Source organism: Erpetoichthys calabaricus, chromosome 3 (genome assembly GCF_900747795.2).
Source record: "Erpetoichthys calabaricus chromosome 3, fErpCal1.3, whole genome shotgun sequence".
Classification (NCBI taxonomy): Eukaryota; Metazoa; Chordata; class Cladistia; order Polypteriformes; family Polypteridae; genus Erpetoichthys; species Erpetoichthys calabaricus.
Genome location: NC_041396.2, coordinates 9,139,269 through 9,161,994, shown reverse-complemented (window position 1 = coordinate 9,161,994; position 22,726 = coordinate 9,139,269). Strand labels below are relative to the sequence as shown.

The window sequence follows — 22,726 nt, the reverse complement described above, 5'->3', positions numbered from 1 at the left end:
CTCAGCACTCTTGACTATAGGCCATTTATCAGCCAAGAATACCTTCTTCTTCTCGTTCTGTCCCTTCTATTGAGTGGTGCCCTCACCCTCAGCCTTATAAACCTCGCAGCACAGATATAATGGCAAAAAATTTGGCTACACTAGGTACTCAAAGAAATCTAACTTATTAATTCAATCACTCTAAACATTAAGACAAAGCATAGAAAGTTAAAAGCAGCATGGTATTTATTACAAGAATAATAATAATACCACTGGAACAAAGAATAATAGAAAATAGGTACTGATAGGAAAGTCTGAATATATATAGTCTTTAGGAAAAGCTTACGAAAAATTTACAGATGACAAGGATGAATGTCCCAGGGAGGCGTTTGATTTAGCAATCGATGTTCATGATGCCTTTCTGACAACCAGTGCCGTCTTCATCCGTTTTCTCTTCTTCTCCTTTCTTATGTCCTTACTTTCTTCTTCTTTCTCTTCTTCTCCTTCTCTTCTCTGCTTTCAAACCAAGGCATATTTATTATGAAATGTCATGCCTTGGTTTCACAACACATGCACCTGATGGGCTGGCTATCAATGTGATTGATGAATTTTGCTCAAACTCTTTCTCAGATAATAAAGTTCTTTGATATTGCCTCAGTCTTCCTGTCCCAGGCTGTAAACCACATTGTTATCCCAAATGTCCATCCTTAAAGTAATCAATAGCCCGAGGTATCAGCTCAGGCTTCCTTTCCCAGGTTATAAAGTAATTGAGCCACCAGAATGTCTTCCTTTCAATGTTGGAAACAGCTGTTTTAAAAGTGAGGTGTAAGAAAACCTGCTTTGATTTGTCTTAATTGTAGTTCATCTGTTGTTTTATCTTGACCAAAATATAATGGAAAATTAAACTAAAATGTACAGATTTTATACACCATAACAGGATTTTTAATACATTTGGAAACTTTTCCCAAAAACACGTTTTCACTTTGTCAGCATAGCTTTTTTGCTGTTGTTGTTGTTTGCTATATGCCTTAGGATCACAACACGCAGGACGGAACAGGTGCCAGGCCATCATTTAAGGCAGCCGATGAGAATAAACAGAGGCATATAAAATCTGGTAGCGCTCAAAGTGTTGGTACAAATGTGTTAAAGGATAGGTTTGGTATTTTTCAAGCCAAAGTCATGTCTTCACAAACATGGCGTGTATGCATTTGGCATATGATATTGTGTTCTAATGTTAAACACTTTCTAGAACTTTCTAAAAAACTAGCACTCTACATTGTAGGCTATGGGGCACAGAGGAAAAGCTTAAAAACCTACAGAATACGTCCATTTTTCAAACAAAGACAGTTGTCAAGTATTGATCTGCACCTTGTGATTACACACACATTGTAAAATAGTTTATACATATCATTTAAAAAAACACCAATATTATGAGATTCAACTATTTTAAAAGAAGACAAGCTGTGCAGAAGAGCTCAGCGCTCAGTCTTCTTGCTTGATATCATTTCACTCTTTCCGGGGTGTGGTTTCCTCTTGAAAAGCCAAATCAAAGTTGTTTGGTTTTGTTTTGATTAAATTTTGTGTTTATGTGAGACTCGCACAAGTAAATAGAAAACGTATCCATACCACAAGAAAAGGACTATCATACCAGGAATATGGGATAAAACATTTTTTCCAGATTCCATTTATTGTCATGAACATGAATTGGCAACACGAAAGGCATGGATCAATACTCAACAACTGTTTTGGCTTACGGATCTATTTGGTAAGTTGTTAAGCTTTTCCTCTGTACTTCATAACCTATAATGTAAAGTGCCAGTGTGAGCAAGATATTATTTTATATATTTATAGAAAGAGCTTATCTACAGAACGCAGTTTTATGTGGTAAAAACAAATATACAGAAGTGGTCAAATTTGATGGTACCTGTCCATGACAAAATAAGATCCCACAATTATTCCTGAAATTATTTGAAACAGACAAATGTAATTGGCACCCATTATTGTTTTTTCCATATTCAACAAAAATCAGATTTTGCTTTGGAATCTTAATTCAATAGAATATTTCAAATAATAACATAAATGAAAATAACATGGACAAAAATAATGAGACCCTTAACCTGATATTTTGATGCACCCCTTTAGAGTTTGTAATAACTGCAAACAAGTGATTCCTGGAGTTCTCCATGAGACTTCTGCACCTGTCCATAGGCTGTTTGGCCCACTCATCCTGAGCAAACTGCTCCAACTGTATCCAGTTTGAAGGGGGCATAATTTTATGCCTAGATGTTCCATAGGATTCAAATCAGAGCTCATAGATGGCCACGTCAGAAAAGTTCAATGTTTTGTTCTTCACCTTTCTTGGGTGCTTTTAGCTGTGTGTTTTGGCTCCTTATTGTATTGGAGAGTCCATGGCTTGTGACTGAGACAGAGTTTTCTGACACTGGGTGCTACTTTTCGTACCAGAATGTCCTGATAGTCTTGATATTTCATTGATTCCTGTGTAGATTTGAGGCTCTGCATGCCAGACACAGCAAAGTAGCCTCAAAACATAAATGAGCTTCCTCTGTGTTTCACAGCAGGTATGAACTTCTTTTCTTTAAAAGCTTCATTTTTTAGTCTGTCAACACAGAGGTGATGTGACTTCTTATAAAGCTCCAGTTTTGTCCCATCTGTCCAAAGGACATTCTCCCAGAAGCATTGTGGCTTGTCAATATGCATTTTAGCAAATTCCAGTCTGGCTTTTTTATGTTTTTTGTTCAAGTGCGGGGTTCTGCCGGGTCTTCTTCCATTGAGCCCAGTGTCACTCAAAAAGCAATGGATGGTGCAATGAGATACTGATGGAACTTTGGAGCTGGAGCTGGTATGTCTTCTGAAGTTGTCCTTGGTTCTTACTATTCTTCTGTCTGTCCTTTCTGGTGTCATTTTTCCTCCTCCAACTGTGTCTAGAGTGGTTGACTACAGTCCCAAGGAATTTAAGCTTCTTCATAATACTTAATAATACCATGAGATTCACTCAAAAGAGGCCCCGAATATTCTGTTGTAACACCCGTTAGTATGAAGCAATCTGAACCAAATAATACGCTATATACCTTGATGTATGTATAATGGATTGCATTCCATGCAATGCTAGAAGTGGTTTCTATTTTCTACCAGACACATTTTGACACGCCGCTCCATGTTCCAGAATGTATCGACAAGCGTTTTGGGGGAGAATAGCAGCAATTTCACATTGGATGTTTTTCCTCAAATCTTTCACAGTGCGAGGCTTGTTCCCATAGACTTTTCCTTTGAGCATACCCCAAGAAGAAGAGGTCTGGTGGTGTCAGATCCGACAACCATGGTGGCCAAAGCCCCTTTGAAATTACCCTATTGCCGAAGAAGGACTCAATTTCTGCCATACTCCTTGCTGATGTGTGACGCATTGCTCCATCTTGCTGGAAGTAACCTTCCGTTAACTCACGATCATCCAGTTGATTATAACATTGCTTAAATGAATCGGTGACCCAATAGGTCTGACTTGTGGGTAAATGCAGACAGAGGCCATTTATCTGTTCTCATCCATTTAGATCTGAGTGCAGCATTTGACACCATTGATCATAATATTCTTAGAAATCGCCTTAGTCAATGGGTGGGCCTCTCTGGCAGTATCTTAAATTGGTTTGTATCCTACCTGGTAGGGAGAAAATTCTTTGTTAGTTGTGGTAATTACAACTCAAAGACACATGATATCCGATATGGTGTTCCACAAGGCTCTATCCTGGGTCCGCTGCTCTTCTCAATCTACATGCTTCCATTAGGTCAGATTATCTCAGGGCACAACGTGAGCTACCACAACTATGCTGATGACACACAGCTGTATTTATCAGTAGCACCTGATGACCCCGATTCTCTTGATTCATTAACACAATGTCTGACTTGTATCTCAGAATGGATGAATAGTAACTTTCTCAAGTTAAATAAAGAGAAAAATGAAATCTTAGTGATTGGCAATAATGGATACAATGAGGCTATTAGAAATAAACTGTATACATTAGGATTAAAAGTCAAGACGGAGGTAAAAAGCTTAGGGGTAACTGTTGACTGAAATCTAAATTTTAAATCTCATATTAATCAGATCACTAGGACAGCATTTTTTCACTTAAGAAACATAGCAAAAGTTAGACCTCTTATATCATTGAAAGAGGCTGAGAAATTAGTTCACGTGTTTGTTTTCAGTCGACTAGATTACTGTAACGCACTCCTGTCAGGACTACCCAAAAAAGACATAAATCGTTTGCAACGAGTGCAGAATGCAGCTGCTAGAATCCTAACTAGGAAAAGAAAATCTGAGCACATCTCTCCAGTTTTGATGTCACTACACTGGTTACCTATGTCATTCAGGATTGACTTTAAAATTTTGCTTATGGTTTATAAAGCCTTAAATAATCTCGCCCCATCTTATATATCGGAATGTCTGACGTCTTATATTCCAAATCGTAACCTCAGATCCTCAACTGAGTGTCTCCTTAGAATTCCAAGAACAAAACTTAAAAGAAGTGGTGAGGCGGCCTTCTGCTGTTATGCACCTAAAATCTGGAATAGCCTGCCAATAGGAATTCTCCAGGCTAATATAGTGGAGCACTTTAAAAAACTACTGAAAACACATTATTTTAACATGGCCTTCTCAAAATTTCACTGTAATTTAATCCTGATACTCTGTATATCCAATTCATTATAATAACTATCCATGGTAGCTCTAAAATCCGTACTAACCCCTACTCTCTCATCTGTTTCCTTTTCCGGTGTCCTTTCGGTTGTGGCTTGCTCCACCATCATATACTCAAAGCACCGTGATGTTTCAACAATGATGGATGGATTTAAAGCCAGAAGTCTGTATGACCATCACCATCAAGTGACTCCGTGAGAACCCTAACTACAAAGAGGACTATTTCATTTATGTTAGGTAGAATGCCCAGAGGGGATTGGGCGGTCTCGTGGCCTGGAACCCCTACAGATTTTATTTTTTTCTCCAGCCGTCTGGAGTTTTTTTTTTGTTTTTTCTGTCCACCCTGGGCATCGAACCTTACTCCTTTTCTATGTTAACTAATGTTGTCTTATTTTAATTTCTTATGTTGTCTTTTATTTTTATTTTCTTCATTATGTAAAGCACTTTGAGCTACTTTTTGTATGAAAATATGCTATATAAATAAATGTGTTGTTGTTGTAGTTTTGCACAATGAAAACACACTGGTCAATACTGTACACCACCATCCTGATGAGAAGTCCACTGACTAAGTGTAGGGGTACGGGTGGTATGCACCCAGACATTGCAAACAGAGGTTAAATGTCCCGACGGCTGTCCAGCACCTACCTCATCGCTCCGACGAGTGGCCATCCCGGCTTGTTCGAAGCTCCATATACTGAGGAGCACATTGCATGTTGTTTAATTCAGATTTCTTTGTCCTAGCAAGAGCTATTGCAAAATATTTGGGGCCTCTTTCGAGTGAATCTCCCTTTGCTTAATACATAATACTGTTGTCATCAAGCTACTTGGAGATGCTCTTCTAGCCTTTGTCTTTAACATGCTTGTCCATCATTTTCTTGCTGGTCTCCTCAGATGTCTCGCCCTCTTTCTCTGGCCCATGTTCAGTGTGGGAGAAACTATGACACCAAATAGTAGAGTGATGACTTTTCTCCATTTAAACGGGCTGAATGACTGATTGCACATTGGAGGCATGTGTGACACAAATTCAAGAAAACAGCTTAGGGTCTTATTTAGGGGTCCCAAACAAATGTGTCCATGCCATTTTAGAAGATCTTTGCATTCTTTGATTCTTTGATTTTTGATACGCAACACTTGACCTCTTGTCACACTTGCTTTGCTTTACTCAGAAACATACAATGGACAATTGCTTTTCATGGCATCACTTTTCAGGAGGGCATACAGCACTTTTTCAATGAACCAGAAGAGTACCATCAAATGTGTCCACACCTGGACCATAATGATGAAGAAATAACTTTGACTTGGATAATACCAAACTTGTCCTTTAAATTATATTGTAGTCTGGCACAGCAGTTTTATTATCCTGGTGTGACACAATAGTGTGAAGTACAGAGGATTCAAAAAGTATTCAGACCTTTTTTACGTTTTGCACATTTTGTTATGTTGCTGTCTTAAGCTAAAATCAGTTTTTTCTCACATCACACAAAACAGTATCTCGGAATGAAAGCAAAAACAATACTTTGGACACTTTTGCAAATCTAATACAAATAATAAAGTGAAATCTGACATCCACAAAAGTAGTCAGACGATTTCAATGACACTAGAAATCTGGCTTAGATGCCCCCTGTTTTATTTATCATCACTGAGATGTTTCTATGCCTTGTTTGGAGTCCACATCTGGGGCCTCATGTATAAACGGTGCGTACGCACAGAAATGTTGCGTACTCCCGTTTCCACGCTCAAATCGCGATATATAAAACCTAAACTTGGCGTAAAGCCACGCACATTTCCACGGTAACTCATACCTTGGCGTACGCAATTTCTCCGCTCGGTTTTGCAGACTGGCGGCACCCAGCGTCAAAGCAGTGCTACTGTTCCTGTGTGGTCACCCTTTCCTTCTTAGCTCCACATTCATGACGCGGCTTTATAAATACACTGAAACTAACTGCATATTGTTTATTAGTGTAATGCATCTGGTTGTAATTAACCTGCAGCAATATAATGGTCCAGAGAATAGCCATAGTGTTCCAAATACCATAACTGCTTTAGCGTTGTAACTCTCACTGCATCTTCTTCTTTCAGCTGCTCCCGTTAAGGGTTGCCACAGCAGATCATCTTTTTCCATATTACTCTCACTGCACCACTCGGAGTATTTATATCACTGTATCTGAGTGGGGAATCACAGCAGCAGCTGATCGGAAAGAGAATTATCGGTATACAGCATGAAGCAGACGCTGCCTGAGCCATGGCAAAATGCTTTAGAGATTTCCCAGTACGGACTTCGCGGTTTAGAAACAGTTTCATCCCAAGAACTATAAACGTACTCAATCAGTCCATCAAGTGTTCCTTGTAGAACTGTTTGGACTTATAAGTACAATTACCTCACTGTAAACTTGCACTACAGTTATAATATTGCACAACCTGCGCCACTTTATAAAGCGCGTATTTACATATGATGATGATATTCATTTTTAAGATGAAATGCAGCAAAATATGTTGATTATATTATACAGATAAAACTTTAACTTCATTTAAATAATCTGTATTGTTAATAATTAAACATGTGAGGACACGGTGCCGCAGCGCTAGCTAGTTCAGGGATTGTTCCTGCATTGCGTTGTATTCTTGCGCTGACGCGACACTGGAAATATAGAAGGATAGAATAATTAAACATGTACTACGAAGATATTTCAATGTTCCTTAAAAGTTTTGAAGAATCTGCGTTCTAAGCTTACAGATGGCTTCACGTCTATTACAGAGCTGATTGTGTGGCGATTTTTCATTTGGAGAAAGAAAAGTAAGGACAGGAATTGGAGGTTAGTACGTTTGAAAGAGACAGTACTTCTGTAATAAATTATTTCATCAAAGGTCGCACATGGCGCAGCAAGCCTCTTGCGTGAGATATGAACAATCACTGCGCCACCGTGTTCCCATGTTTAATAACATGCTTTCATTCCTATCATCATGAAAATGATATCACGTATACATCGCAGTATTTTAATTATTCAGAGAGCTGTAATATCACGAATGTAATGGATTCTGTGTTCTGTCGGAGAAAGAGAAAGAACGGAAGCACGTAGTGATTCACACACATAGAGCACACAGAAAATTAAATACAGAACAAAGCATTTAACGTGCTACTTGAGAAACTAGTAAAATAAACAATTTTAAGATGAAGTTTATGATGTTCTACTTTAATGGCAAAATAAACTATGTGATTAAAGTGGAAATTTCGAGATTAAAGTTGACATTTTGTGCTTTTTTCCCACTGTGTGCTTATTTTTTTGTCTGTACCCTAATAAGCTTTCATATGACACTCAGACGGTGGGCTACGACTTGCCTTTTCACGGCGACTTTGATATGTGATTTCTTTTTTATTTCGGGCACTGTGCAACTTTGTGAACTTGATCTTTCGAGTTTCTCACTCAATCAACTTTCTTTTGTTGATTATACCACTGTTTAAACCAACAAATAGTACGTTTTTCCTTTGCCTCCACTTGGTATTCGCTGAAATTCTTATATTTTCCCCTGTGCTTTTCCCATTGTCTTTTCACAGAAGGCTATTTATATTGATTTGCATATTCAAAGAGGTGTAATTCTGGGAGGAGTTGGGGCGGGACAGAAGGCGTGTGCACGTACGTTACTTTTCATGCTGATCGGGATTTTTGTAGTGGAAGAACGTGAAAGTTTGCGTGCGCACAGATTCCTGCATCTGGATTTTTCTGTGCGTACGCACAATCCTGCTTTTGTGCTTACGCCATGTTATAGTGTGAGTTCTACGCACGGTGTTGTACATGAGGCCCCTGGTGAAGTCATTTGACTTGACTGATTAGGAAAGACACACACCAGTCTATAAAATGTCTCACAGATGAACAGAAGTGGTGGTCCTGTGGCTAAGGACCTACGCTGGTATCTGGAGGGATGTCAGTTCAAATGCTGTTATTGCCACAAGGGATCCTACTCCATTAGGCACGTGAGCAAGGACTTTGTTTGCTTCAGGGGTGCTGTACAATAGGTGACCCTGCACTCTGACCCCCAAAAGATTGTGTGAAAAAGACAATTTTTCCCCTCTGGGATTAATAAAGTATATCAAAATCAAAAAGTCAAAAAATAAGCCATGAGGTTCAAAGAACTACGTGTTGTGTTTAGAGACAGAATTATGTCAGCACTGATATGAGGAAAGCTAGAAAACAATTCCTACAGCAATGAATGTTCCCATGAACCCAGCTGACATCATAATTCTTAAATGAAAGAAGTTTGGAACAACCACAACTCTTCCTAGGCATTGCCACCTTGAGAAACTGAGAAATTTTGTAAGACCAAGAACCCAAGGTGAACCTGTGTTGAGACTGGAGAAACTTCTAGAATGAAACAGTCCACCGATATGAGCTTTATGACAGAGTAGATAGACAGAAGTCTCTCCTCAGTAAAAGACACATAGAAGCTTGTTTGGGATTGACAAAATGACACCTAAAGTAGTCTCAGACTGGCAGAAACAAGATTCCCTGGTCTGTGCTCTGGACCTCAGACTGGGTTGAAGGTTTACCTTCCAACAGGACAATGACAATAAGCCTAATAGAAAGACATCATGGGAGTGGCTTGGGGACATCTCTGAGAATGTCCTTGAGTTTCTCAGTTAGAGCTCGATCCCAATCAAACATCTCTGGGGAGACCTGAAAATAGCTGCCCACCAACAATCTCCATCCAACCACACAGAGATTGAGAGGATCAGCACAGAAGAATATCATAAATTCCTCAAATCCAGGAGTGAGGAGCTTATCATAGCAGGCCCCAGAAGATTCCAGGCTGGAATTGATGTCAAGGGCTCTTCAAGAATGAATATAAATTATTACAAGGATGTGCTACTTTAGATTTGTATTTTTAATTACTTTGCAAATACGTATTTTCACTATTAGTCATTCTCAGGTATTGGGTGTTGACTGATGAATAAAAAAATAATTTAGATGATTTTAGCACAAGGCTGCAACATAGCAAAATGATATAAAAGTGGAGGGGTCTGAATACTTTCTGAATCCACTGTACAAGGGAAAGTATTGACATGTTGATGATGACATTTCAGAGTTCCATATTTCATTTTATTATAAATATATCAGCTTCTCAAGGAATTTCATTGTTTTCTTTTGGAAAGGAGCAACTGTTGTCTTTACGGAGCAGATGGGGACATCGATTCTGTCAGTGAGTGCTACAAAATGCAAGCAAAAATTAATTTTAAAATGCACCGACACCTACTATGGAGTAGCTGCTCTCTTACAGATGTGAACGTCTCTCAGTCATCTGACTGCCCATCAGGGATTTTGTATTTTAAATTTATTTCATATTCAATGTCATGTGATTTGCATATTAAGTTACCATTGATATATAAAGCCTATGTCCAATGCTTTACAATTCTGGTCAGTCACATATTTTTTTTCTCTTTCAGGACGCTGAGAACCGTGTCTGTTATACTGGTAAGATTTGCATATGAACTTTATAGAAATGTGAACTTTACTTCATCAGTCAATATGGTTTATTTTGTAATGAGTTCCCTTGAGATTTTGTGACTATAGAAAAGCACATACAGGTGCTTGTCATAACATTAGAACATAATGACAAAGTTGATTTATTTCAGTAATTCCATTCAAAAAGTGAAACTTGTATACTAGATTCATTCATTACAAACAGACTGATTTTTAATCAAATGTTTATTTCTTTTAATGTTGATGATTATAACTGATAACTAATGAAAGTCCCAAATTCAGTATCTCGGAAAATTAGAATATTGTGAAAAGGTTCAATATTGATCCTGCGGTGGGTTGGCACCCTGCCCGGGATTGGTTCCTGCCTTGTGCCCTGTGTTGGCTGGGATTGGCTCCAACAGACCCCCGTGACCCTGTGTTCGGATTCTATGGGTTGGAAAATGGATGGATGGATGGGTTCAATATTGAAGACACCTGGTGCCACACTCTAATCAGCTAATTAACTCAAAACACCTGCAAAAGCCTTTAAATGGTCTCTCAGTCTAGTTCTGTAGGCTACACAATCATGGAGAAGACTGCTGACTTGACAGTTGTCCAGAAGACGACCATTGACACCTTGCACAAGGAGGGCAAGACACAAAAGGTCATTGCTAAAGAGGCTGGCTGTTCACAGAGCTCTGTGTCCAAGCACATTAATAGAGAGGCGAAGGGAAGGACAAGATGTGGTAGAAAAAAGTGTACAAGCAATAGGGATAACCGCACCCTGGAGAGGATTGTGAAACAAAACCCATTGAAAAATGTGGGGGAGATTCACAAAGAGTGGACTGCAGCTGGAGTCAGTGCTTCAAGAACCACCACGCACAGACGTATGCAAGACATGGGTTTCAGCTGTCGCATTCCTTGTGTCAAGCCACTCTTGAACAAGAAACAGCGTCAGAAGCGTCTCGCCTTTGGACTGCTACTGAGTGGTCCAAAGTTATGTTCTCTGATAAAAGTAAATTTTGTATTTCCTTTGGAAATCAAGGTCCCAGAGTCTGGAGGAAGAGAGGAGAGGCACAGAATCCACGTTGCTTGAGGTCCAGTGTAAAGTTTCCACAGTCAGTGATGGTTTGGGGTGCCATGTCAACTGCTGGTGTTGGTCCATTGTGTTTTCTGCAGTCCAAGGTCAACGCAGCCGTCTACCAGGAAGTTTTAGAGCACTTCATGCTTCCTGCTGCTGACGAACTTTATGGAGATGCAGATTTCATTTTCCAACAGGACCTGGCACCTGCACACAGTGTCAAAGCTACCAGTACCTGGTTTAAGGACCATGGTATCCCTGTTCTTGATTGGCCAGCAAACTCGCCTGACCTTAACCCCATAGAAAATCTATGGGGTATTGTGAAGAGGAAGATGCAATACGCCAGACCCAACAATTCAGAAGAGCTGAAGGCCACTATCAGAGCAATATGGGCTCTCATAACACCTGAGCAGTGCCACAGACTGATCGACTCCATGCCACGCCGCATTGCTGCAGTAATCCAGGCCAAAGGAGCCCCAACTAAATATTGAGTGCTGTACATGCTCATACTTTTCATGTTCATACCTTTCAGTTGGCCAACATTTCTAAAAATCCTTTTTTTGCATTGGTCTTAATTGATATTCTAATTTTCCGAGATACTGAATTTGGGACTTTCATTAGTTGTCAGTTATAATCATCAACATTAAAAGAAATAAACATTTGAAATACATCAGTCTGTGTGTAATGAATGAATCTAATATACAAGTTTCACTTTTTGAATGGAATTACTGAAATAAATCAACTTTGTCATGATATTCTATTTTTATGACCAGCACCTGTATAGTGCTCTGCATAATGTTTGGGACAAAGACCCTTTTTTCTTTGATTTCCCCCTCTGAGCCACAGTTTAAAATTACAAATCAAACAATTCAGATGTGATTAAAGTATAAATTTATACTTTCATGTCTGGGAATTTGCATACATTTCAGTCCTACAATGTAGAAATGACAACACTTTCTCTACGTGATCACTACCTTTCAGTGCTTCATAATGTTTGGGACACAGCAATGGCAGATCTACAGTATTAAAGCCATCATATTTTGGACTTTGTTGCATATCCTTGAAATGCAATGACTGCTTAAAGTCTGCGATTCATAGACATCACCAAGTGATGAGGATCTTCTCTGGTGATGCTCTGCCAAGCCTCTCATGCAGCCATCTCATTAGCTCCTGCCTGTTTCATCAGCTTACAGTAACAAAAGTTTAAACGAGACACTCCTTACACAGATAATGCAAAAAAAAAAAAAACAGGAACAGAGTGATGTCCTGGGTCTTCCTGGACATCAATAGTCATGTAGCGATGATGGATTAATGCACTGAGGACATGCATAAGAGCAGTCAGCCAACATCAGTTTTCATCCCAGACACCTCAGCAGTTACCCACTGGGGTGCCCAAAGTCCGGCTCCATCATCCCACCACCATCACTCAGCATTTGTGAGCCAATCCGAGTGCCAAGGGATGTTCCTGCACCTGCAATGCTCAACAGGAGTGACCAGCCCCTTGAGCACAATTCATATCAATCACCTTGGGCCGTGCTGTCTGCCTCGCCTCGTGTCGTGTCTGTTGCACCAGCTCACAGTCCTTGATCCTCTATTGCAGTGGTTCCCAAACTCGGTCCTGGGGACCCACTGTGGCTGCAGGTTTTTGTTCCAACCAGATTCACAATTGGTGATAATAATCGATAACAACTGATCTCATTTAATTAGCTGGTCTTTTTTACTCTTCTCTTATTCTGCATTCAGAAAAATAAAACAGTATGGTTTTTACATTTATAAGACATTTAAAAATATTTCAATTTTTTCCCAAAGCTATAAATGCTTAACTCTTTTGTTATTTCATATTATTTTCCCCTTTTCCTGTGTAGTTTTCTCCCTTCATTTAATCCTAATAGTGACAATTACCAACCAGCATAGCAGACACTTTGGATGATGAAAACAGCAACTATTTCAATAGCAGACTTACTAATTAGTAAATAATCAATTAAATAACCAGAACACCTGGAAAGCAGAATGACAATGAGGTTGAAAATGCAGTTAGCGACTTAAAAAACCCACATATTTCCTATATAACTGCTTATTACATTTTAATACAAAATCTACCAAACTTAGTTTGTAATTTGTATATTGACTCCAAAACACAGAAACTGGGCAATAATGACTCACTTAATTAGGCTAAGAGTCCAATTGATTGTAAGTTGGTTGGTACAAAAACCTGCAGCCACAGTGGCCCCCAGGATCGAGTTTGGGAACCACTGCTCTATTGTGTTCTTTTTCCCAATCTCCCTATTTGTCCAACTGAGATACTTATATGCCCTGTAGATGTAGATATTTCAGTTAAGAACTTATGGAGCGTCAGTGAGGAATGGCTAGGCTGATCATGCTTGCACATGAATTAGTAATCAGGTAATTTTCCCAATGAATAGTTCACACCTGTACATCTTTCCACCAGAACACCACAACCACCACATGCGAGTCAAACAGTTTTGATCAAAAATAAAAATCATACACAGCCACAAATCCAGGATTCGCCGTACCACAAAGAGCCCCTGAGACTTTTCATTTAATCTATGTATGGCTAACAGATGACACTTTAGATTTAACAAATTTTAACATTTTAGTTAATTGTAATCTTTTTAGTTAGCCAATAAAAGGTGTCATTTTGCTTGGCTTTTCTCAACATTTTAGAGGGAAAAAATAGTGGCCTTCAGGGTGACAACAAATGCAACGTTCTAATAACAGGCAGCCTCTCTCTCTTCCCACTTCTCACCCAGAGTGACCGTCTGGCCTTCTTCTGCTAGAACATTCTCAAAACACAGGAATGTTGACTGAGAATCAAAAACTGCAATAAGCTGCAAACAGACTGGCTGTACAGAACATTCTAGGTTCCTGCTTTGCCTTTCAGATTTCCCATAATACTCTTCACTCCTTTCCATCTATAGAAAACTTTCAGGCTTTGGCTGTTTAGTTGAAATCTGTCAGCTGCAAAAGTGTCACCACATATAGGCCATTTTTAATGTCTGTTCTCCAATTCTGCAACATTTGTCAGGATTTCCCCTTACTTTTTCTGTCTTCTTCATCCTCTTCATCTTTTCCCACTTTTATGTGGGGTCGGTGTGCTTGATCAGCCTTCTCCATACAGGTCAGCTCTGCATCTCCTCCTTAGAGAGACTCTTTGTCCTTCAGATCTTCTTTTACTTTATCCATCCTCCTTCATTTCAGCATCCCTCATTTTCTCTTTCATCCTCATCCCTGTTTTATTTACGTATTCGTTCTCTCTCCTCATCACATGTCCATACCACTTCAGCCTACTTTCCTGTACTTTCTTAGACATCTCTCCCACATTTGTTATAACCTCTCATTGTCACATTTCTTATTCTGTCCTTCAATTCAACTCCAAACAACCATCTCAACATTCTCATTTCTGCCATATCTAACATCTCCTGCTGTGCTCCCTTTACTGAGCAATCCTCACATATTTCTCTGGTCCTCCTTTGCCTCTCATGCACCTCCAGACCTCTTGATGTGGCGCCTTCTCCAAATCAATAAACACTCCTGTTTTTCCAGATGTTTCTCTATGAGCTTCTCGATGCAAAAACTGCATCAGTTGTTGCTCTCCTTGCAAAACCAAACTGCTCCTCTCCTATGCTGGTCTCTTCCCTAAAACTTCTCTTTAACCCTTACCCAAATTTTCATTGTGTGTGACATCAGCTTTATCTCTCTATAGTTTCCATAATCCTGAATATTGCCATTCTCCATATAAATGAGTAGCGTTACACTGTTCCTACACTCTTCTGGTAATCTTTCCTTTTCCGATCTTCTACATTATTTTCCACAGCACATCTACTCCCTCTTCTCCTAAACTCTTCCATATGTCTACTGGTATTTCATCTTGTCTTGTTGCCTTTCCATTTTTGCATTCTTTTTAGCACCTCTTTTACTTCCTCCTTCCTTATTCTTGGCACTAGTCCTTCATTTGGGACTCCAACCTCAAATTCCACCCTTGGATTGTCTTCATTCAACATCTTTTCACACCATTCCTCCATACTCTCAAAAGTCTGCACTTTCTCCCTAAACCTGTTCCTAAACCCTTCATCTTTAAATCTCCACCACTTTATCTTTGGTGCTTTTATTCTCCTGCTGATTCTGATCTCCCCATCCATCACCACCTTTTTTCTGCACACCACCACTTTTTTTCCTTTCTCTTTCAAAGGAGATCTTCTACATTAGAATGTCTATTTGGCTTTCTAAAATTGGCTTTCAGAAGCTGATTTACGTTCTTTTCAAAAATGTGTTAACTATTACCAGCTCAAATGTCATGGTAAAATCTCCTATTTTCCTCTCCCCTTCCATATTTATCTCCCCTACTGCTCATCCTCCATGTCTCCTCTCCATCATCTCTCTATTCCTTCCCACAAGCTCATTTAGATCACTACCTACAATTACCTTTTCTCCCTCTTGTACTATGCTAAGCTCTTCATCCATTTGTGCCCATAAAACGTTCTTCTCTTCTTCCTCACAGCCCACTTGAGGAGCATGTGCACAAATGACATGAGCTACAGTCTCCCCAAGGCCCAACTTGACACTCCCCACCCTGCCACTCCTCCTATTCATACTGACAAGACTATCTTTATTCCTTTGGACACTACTAGACCTGCACCATTGCTCCCTTCTCCATTCGCTCCACTGTACAGAAATTTAAAACTTCCTTCCAATTCCATCTTGCTTCCTGCACACACAGCACTCCCACTTTCCTCCTTTCCATGGTGACCGCTAGGAGGTGTTGCAGCCCCCCAAACCTCAGACAAAACCTCACAGACACAAGTCCAGGTTATAATGAAAAGGGTTTGTTTGTTCAAAATTCCTCATAAAAGGTATCCGTTTATAGATGAAATACAACACAAACCTTCTTCTTCTCTCTCTTCTCCTCCACACCTCCCTGGCGAGCTTTGTCTGTCCTCCACACCTGACTCTGACTGACTGGATGAGGTCGAGCAGCTCCTTTTATCTAAGACCTGGGCAGAACACTTTAGTTCACTTCCTGGTCAAATAGAATCATATATCACAGAAGGAACTCCTGGTGGCCCCCACGGAACCAAACAAGGCTGCCTTATTGTGCTACAGTTCCCAGCATGCCCTGCAGGTGTCTGTACAAGTAAAATTGCCCAGGGATGCTGCCACCTAGCATTTCAGGGAAGCATGTATTCCTGATAGGTTGTCTCCCCCTGTTCTTGCATCATACTGGCCTATGTGTGCCATTCATCACACCATGAAATCTGCCAAATGTTTTCCTCACCCCAATCATTGTCCCAAAATTAAGTGTCCCCAATCTTAAATTTTAATTCCATTTTTTCCCCTCCCCAGACTTCTACTTCTGCTTCTTCTGGACTAACTTCTTTAGCCAGTCTCACCCTTGGACTCGTAGTCCTTTTTCAATTTAGTTCAATGTTGTTACAGCATAACTGAGTAATTTTGTTATTCTGAACAAGATTTGTAAAACTGCAAATTACAGTGCAAAGAAAAGATCATACGAGACAGTGCAAAATGTTGATGGAGTGCAATGCAGAAATAGTGCAATATCTCTGTGTGTAATTATCAGAACACATGGAGGACATGAGTTTCTCTTTGAAGAAGGTCCTGTAAGCCAATGGGAAATATGGAACTGTGAGCTTCTGCAATCAGTGACAGCAGTGATGATTTGTGTAGTGCTGTAAAAATGGCACCACCCTTCAGATGAGACGTAAAATCGAGGGCCTGACTCTGTGTGCTCACAAAAGATCCTTTGTAAAGAATAGGGTGTATCCCAATGTCAAGGATAAATTGCCCACCCTGGCCTAGTAATTTTGGCCCCCTAATCATCCCCCATCTCTAACTGGCTGACTATCTCTCACCTCTTCACCATCTAACAGCTATTGTGTGGAGAACGTAATGGCACAACAATGGCTGCCGTCACATCATGCAAGTGAATGCTGCACATATGGAAAATAAAATTTATGTATTAGCATAAATTGGCATAAAAGTAATTAACAGCTTCTATAACCATTAAATTTAGCATAAATTAGACATGTCAAGCAAATAAGATATGTCAAGCAAATAGTTAAATAAAGACATTAGTCATATTGCATTTTTTAGTTAAGCTTGAAGCAAAATTACCAATATTGGGAAACTTAGAAAGACAGAGCAGGAAGAGAATGACGTACAGAAACCACCCGAGGACAAAAGAAGAGGGAATAAGAAGAACACTTGTTGTTTGAAGGCCAGGATGCAAGGAATGATACCAATGATGAAATACAGAAAATGTTGATGGTCATGGTAGGCACGTGAGAAGCCAGCTGGAGTAGTGAGACAGAATTGACAGCAAAGGCATTGTTTCAAACGAGGTAAAGATCATAAGAAATGGTTATATAAACTATGATTTTTTGCTTGTTCGGGGCTCAGCCCAATTTGGCCGTATTGGGTTGTTATTGTTTTATTCAATAAAGCCATATACTCTGACTCCTAATAGCCTTCTTTTCAGGTAAGGCCTCGACAATTTTCGCTTTGACACACATTGCTGATGGATGAAGTGCCCCCACCCCCCCACCCCACACTCACTAAATAATGCACTTTTTTGTAGTGAGGAAAGTGCTATGTAAATGTAAAGAATTGTTATTACTATTAATAGGAGCTGATGAATTTCCTGGGTCCCATAATTATCGTGCTTTTTTGGGTCCACTTGAAATGTAGACTTTTTCAGTCGTATATTTTTGATTTATTTGAACTTATTTTATTCCTCAGCAGAACGTTAGCCATTTCTTTTTCAGAGTACATCATTTTAATGCTCTACTTCTCTTACAGGCTTCTGGTGTACAGACAACTAAAGGTAAGGCACTGAGTGTGAGGTACAGTATGAGTCTGTCATTGTCTTTCCTCTGTCTGTGTCCCAATCAATTTCTGTTAACCTTCCTGTGAGACAAAATGGGCAAAAAAGATTGTTTTATTGTGTTTATTTTGAACAACAAAAAAAAATGTTATTACAGGTGAAATTCCGTTACAACGAAGTGCCAGGGACCTAAAAAAATTTCACTGTAATGAAAATTTTGTTGTTGCTATAGTGCTTGATTGAACTTGCGTCCAGCCATTTGCAATCATTTCAATAGCTTCTTTCACGTTAGTTTTCAACTCCTCCTGTCTACAAGTTATGCTGATGAGAATTTTTCTCAACATACACTCTCAGGGTGTGAATGATGCCCAAATCCAATGGCTGAAGTACTGCCGTGCAATTGGGTGGGAGGAATGCAACTCAAACATTATCTAAATGCGGAAGCATGCTGTAGGCAGCACGGTTATCAATCAGAAGCAGAAACTTCCTTTTCTTCTTCTTCATATTGTGAGGTTTCAGAAGCACGACTGCCATGTCTGTGAAAGATTGTTTGTTCACTGCCAGGACAGGGCAACCGCAGGCTCACAGCGCTGATGTGAAGCGCCACGGAAGAAAATCCAAAAACATTGCGATTGTGCTATAACAGGGGTGTCGAACTCCAGTCCTGGAGGGCCGCAGTGGCTGCAGGTTTTCATTCTAACTATCTTCTTAATTAGTGACCAGTTTTTGCTGCTAATTATTTATTTTAATTAACTTGACTCAGGCCCCTTAGTTGTTTCTTTTTCCTCAATTACCGGCCAAACAGTGAGACACAAAACAAGCGTCCACATGACCAGCTCACCTGTGCCCATCACACAGAATCTGAAAATAGAGAAAGGTGGAGGTTTCAGTAAGGATGATCTCTCAGGTCATCAAAACATCTTGATGGTGTTCTTAGAAAAAAACATTAAATCATCAGTTTTGGAAATTTCTGCTGTGTCAGAATGAATAATTACATAACGGGTTTAATTAACAGCAAGCATTGGCTTCTCATTAAGAAACTGGTTGGAGTTTGAAGCCCCAGGTTAAGCTGGTCATCTGTTGGCTCGTTTCATGTCTTGTTTCTGTTTGGCTGCCATTTATTGAAGAAACAAATCAATTCAGAGGACTGAATCCTTCTAACAGGGCTATTAAAATGATGGGAAAAAAGTGAATTAGCAGTGAAAACTGGCCACTGATTAGGAAAAGTGTTAGAATGAAAACCTGTACCACTGCGGCCCTCCAGGGATGGAGTTCAACACCTGTGTGCTATAAGCCAGGTTAGCGGTCAAGTAATACTGTTCCCTGCATTTATAATGTTCCTTGCATCACCCATCGAGATCTTTTCGGAGTTGCATTGGTGGTGCAGCACTGTGAGTCTGCTGCACTTTGGGACGCTCTTCAGCGTGTCGTCCCATTAGGGGAGGTCCCTAAACAGTTTAGAAACCTCACAGCAGTGACTTTGCTTTTTCTGGAATGAGTGGCGCACTAATAGGAACGCTTCTTGAACGAGCATCTGCCATTTCTATAGGAGGGTGACAATGAGTTAAATTCCAATGGATGTTTTTCAAATGTTGATGAGCGATAAGCAAAAGGTGTCACTGAAAACCACAGAAAACAAACACAGCAAAGAAACAGTTTGAGGAAAAAGACAAATGTACAATATTTGTGTTTGGAGATCGTTGTGCATGACTGAGCTGCAACACAGAACTAACTGCTCTGCGGATGATCCATTCAGGTATTTCAAGGTCTTTTGGGCATTTCGTTGTAATGAAAGTATTTGCTGAATGTATTTCATAATAGCAAGACTGTCATATGGGGAAACTGTCGGGACCGTAAAAATACTTTGTTGTAATGAAAATTTTATTGTAACGATAGTCGTTGTAACGGAATTTCACCTGTATGTGTAACAGAAACATGTAAATACCAAAACGTTAATGTAGTTCTGTAGCTTTTAGCTTGCTTCATAGGAAAGTTCCGGCAATAGTGTGATGCATTTTCAAATATTGCCATAGACCAAATATCTTCGTTTTAGTAAAATTTAATGAAAAACAATTCACCCAAAAAACAGAGAAAAAAAATTATATTACAAAGAAAAGCACATGTTTATACAAAGTTCTGTTTAAGGCTTATATCTTGTTTCATTTCACTCTAAGTTTAGTCATACAGTCCTACTTTCAGATGTTCATATCTAAACAATAAAATTGTCTGAAAATTGTAGGCTAAGGTCCTTTGTACAAACTTATCTAACAGTCCATGCTAGCAATGAGGCTGTTTCCTAACTGGCTTAATTATCACTCGGTTATATAGATACAGTGCCTAAAAAATAACAGAATCTGTCCTTGCCTTTGAGCAGCATCCCCATAGCATGATGATACCACCACCAAGTTTCACCACAAGGATGATATTAGGGAGGTTCAAAGAGATCAGTTTTTATCTCATCGGTTTAGAGAATCTTTTCATTCAGGCTCTCAGAGTCCTTTAAGTTGTCATATGTATTTTACTCAACAGTGACTTCTGCCAAGCCACTCTACCACAAAGGCCTAACTGATGAAGTGATGCCATGGTGGTCGTCCTTCTCACAGGTTCCCACATCTCAGCAGATGACCATTGGGTTTTTGCTTGCCACTCTGTCTGAGACCCTTCTTGCCCCATCACTCAGTTTAGCCAGATTGCCAGCTTTAGGAAGAGTCCTGCTGGTAACCAAACTTCTTCCATTTCACATTTCATGAGGTTACTTTGACCACCCATAGCTTTAGAAATGGTTTGATAACTTTTCCCTGATTTATGCTTCACTACAGTTTGTTTCTGAAGGTCTACAAAGAGAGCCTTGAACTTCATGGCTTGGTCATTGTCCTGACATGCAGTGTGAATTGTGGGACCTTCTAGATAGATAGATAGATAGATAGATAGATAGATAGATAGATAGATAGATAGATAGATAGATAGATAGATAGATAGATAGATAGATAGATAGATAGATAGATAGATACTTTATTAATCCCAATGGGAAATTCACATTCTCCAGCAGCAGCATACTGATACAATAAATAATATTAAATTAAAGAATGATAATAATGCAGGTGAAAAACAGACAATAACTTTGTATAATGTTAAATGTTAACGTTTACCCCCCCCCCCCCCCGGATGGAATTAAAGAGTCGCATAGTTTGGGGGAGGAACGATCTCCTCAATCTGTCAGTGGAGCAGGACGGTGACAGCAGTCTGTCGCTGAAGCTGCTCTTCTGTCTGGAGATGATACTATTAAGTGGATGCAGTGGATTCTCCATAACTGATAGAAGCCTGCTGAGCGCCCTTCGCTCTGCCACAGATGTTAAACTGTCCAGCTCCATGCCAACAATAGAGCCTGCCTTCCTCACCAGTTTGTCCAGACGTGAGGCGTCTTTCCTCTTAATGCTGCCTCCCCAGTACACCACTGCGTAGAAGAGGGCGCTCGCCATAACTGTCTGATAGAACATCTGCAGCATCTTATTGCAGATGTTGAAGGACGCCAGCCTTCTAAGGTAGTATAACCGGCTCTGTCCTTTCTTGCACAGCGCATCAGTATTGGCAGTCCAGTCTAATCTATATTTATATATAATTCTATACACAGGGACACATGTATGTCTTTCTAAATGATGTCCAATCCTGTCAGTTTGCCTCATGTGGACTCCAATCAGGTTCTTGACACATCTCAAGGATCACTAAAGCAAACAGGATGAACTTGACCATGATGGGAAATGACACAGCAAACAGAGTAATTCTAGGAATCTATGAAAGATTTTAGTTTTAGATTTGTAAAAATGTACAAACCGTTCTGAAAATATTTTCTCACTTTGTCATTTTGGGTTATTGAGTGTTAACTGATCAGCAAAAATGGTCAATTTATCCATAGAAAATGAATCCTACAACACTATAAAGTGAGCAGACGGTGAAGGGGGCTGAATACATTCTCAATCCAGTGCATGTCACACAGAGTTGGAGCAGCTTAGCGATTAGCTAAATAAATGAGCTTGATGGACTGAGTGGTCTCCTCAGTTATGCTTCTTGTGGTCTCTGCAAATTCTATTTGGTGTGATTTGTTCCAATTATTTCTATATAAGTTTGTTAAAAATCTTCTCTTGTATGTCTTATCCCGTCTTGGCTCCTTACTCTCATCCCCTCTGCTGAAAGCTCATCTTCTTCTCCATTGGATGTCCTGCAGTACTTTGATTGAATGTTTAATTTTTACGTTTGCTGTAATCTGCTCAATCATCTTTGTTTCTTTTTTTTTCTCAGATGAAGAGATGTCAAGCATCCATAGGAGACTTTAATCACTAAAAACCCTGTGTAGTCAATTTTAATAAAATAGTCATGCATACCTACTCATTATGTCTTCAATTGTCAATCCAGATTGATAACATTGATTTGTCACTCCGCCATGATGGCTGTTGTGGATTCTTTTGATTTCAGACAATTTCCTGTGAAGAGTCAAGTTTGATGGCTATTATAGAACAACTGTAAGCCACCTGTGTCTATGTGCTGTAATAAGGCGCTATATGAGCTCCTGACCTGGCACAGAAGGACACAGAGGCACGTATAAAATCAATGTAAGGTGGACTCGAGACCTTCCCTACTTCAGATGTACTTTC

General features: G+C 39.7%; 1 long non-coding RNA gene across 1 annotated transcript in view; it reads left to right on the top strand.

Moving 5' to 3' along the window:
• Nucleotides 1-22,459, top strand: part of LOC114649614 (uncharacterized) — a 28,027-nt gene extending 5,568 nt beyond the window's left edge. Inside the window, exons 2-4 of the long non-coding RNA XR_003715830.2 lie at nt 10,122-10,149; nt 18,053-18,077; nt 22,374-22,459. This is a non-coding gene — a long non-coding RNA (uncharacterized LOC114649614). The remainder of the gene's footprint in view (nt 1-10,121; nt 10,150-18,052; nt 18,078-22,373) is intronic.
• Nucleotides 22,460-22,726: the final 267 nt, after the last annotated feature.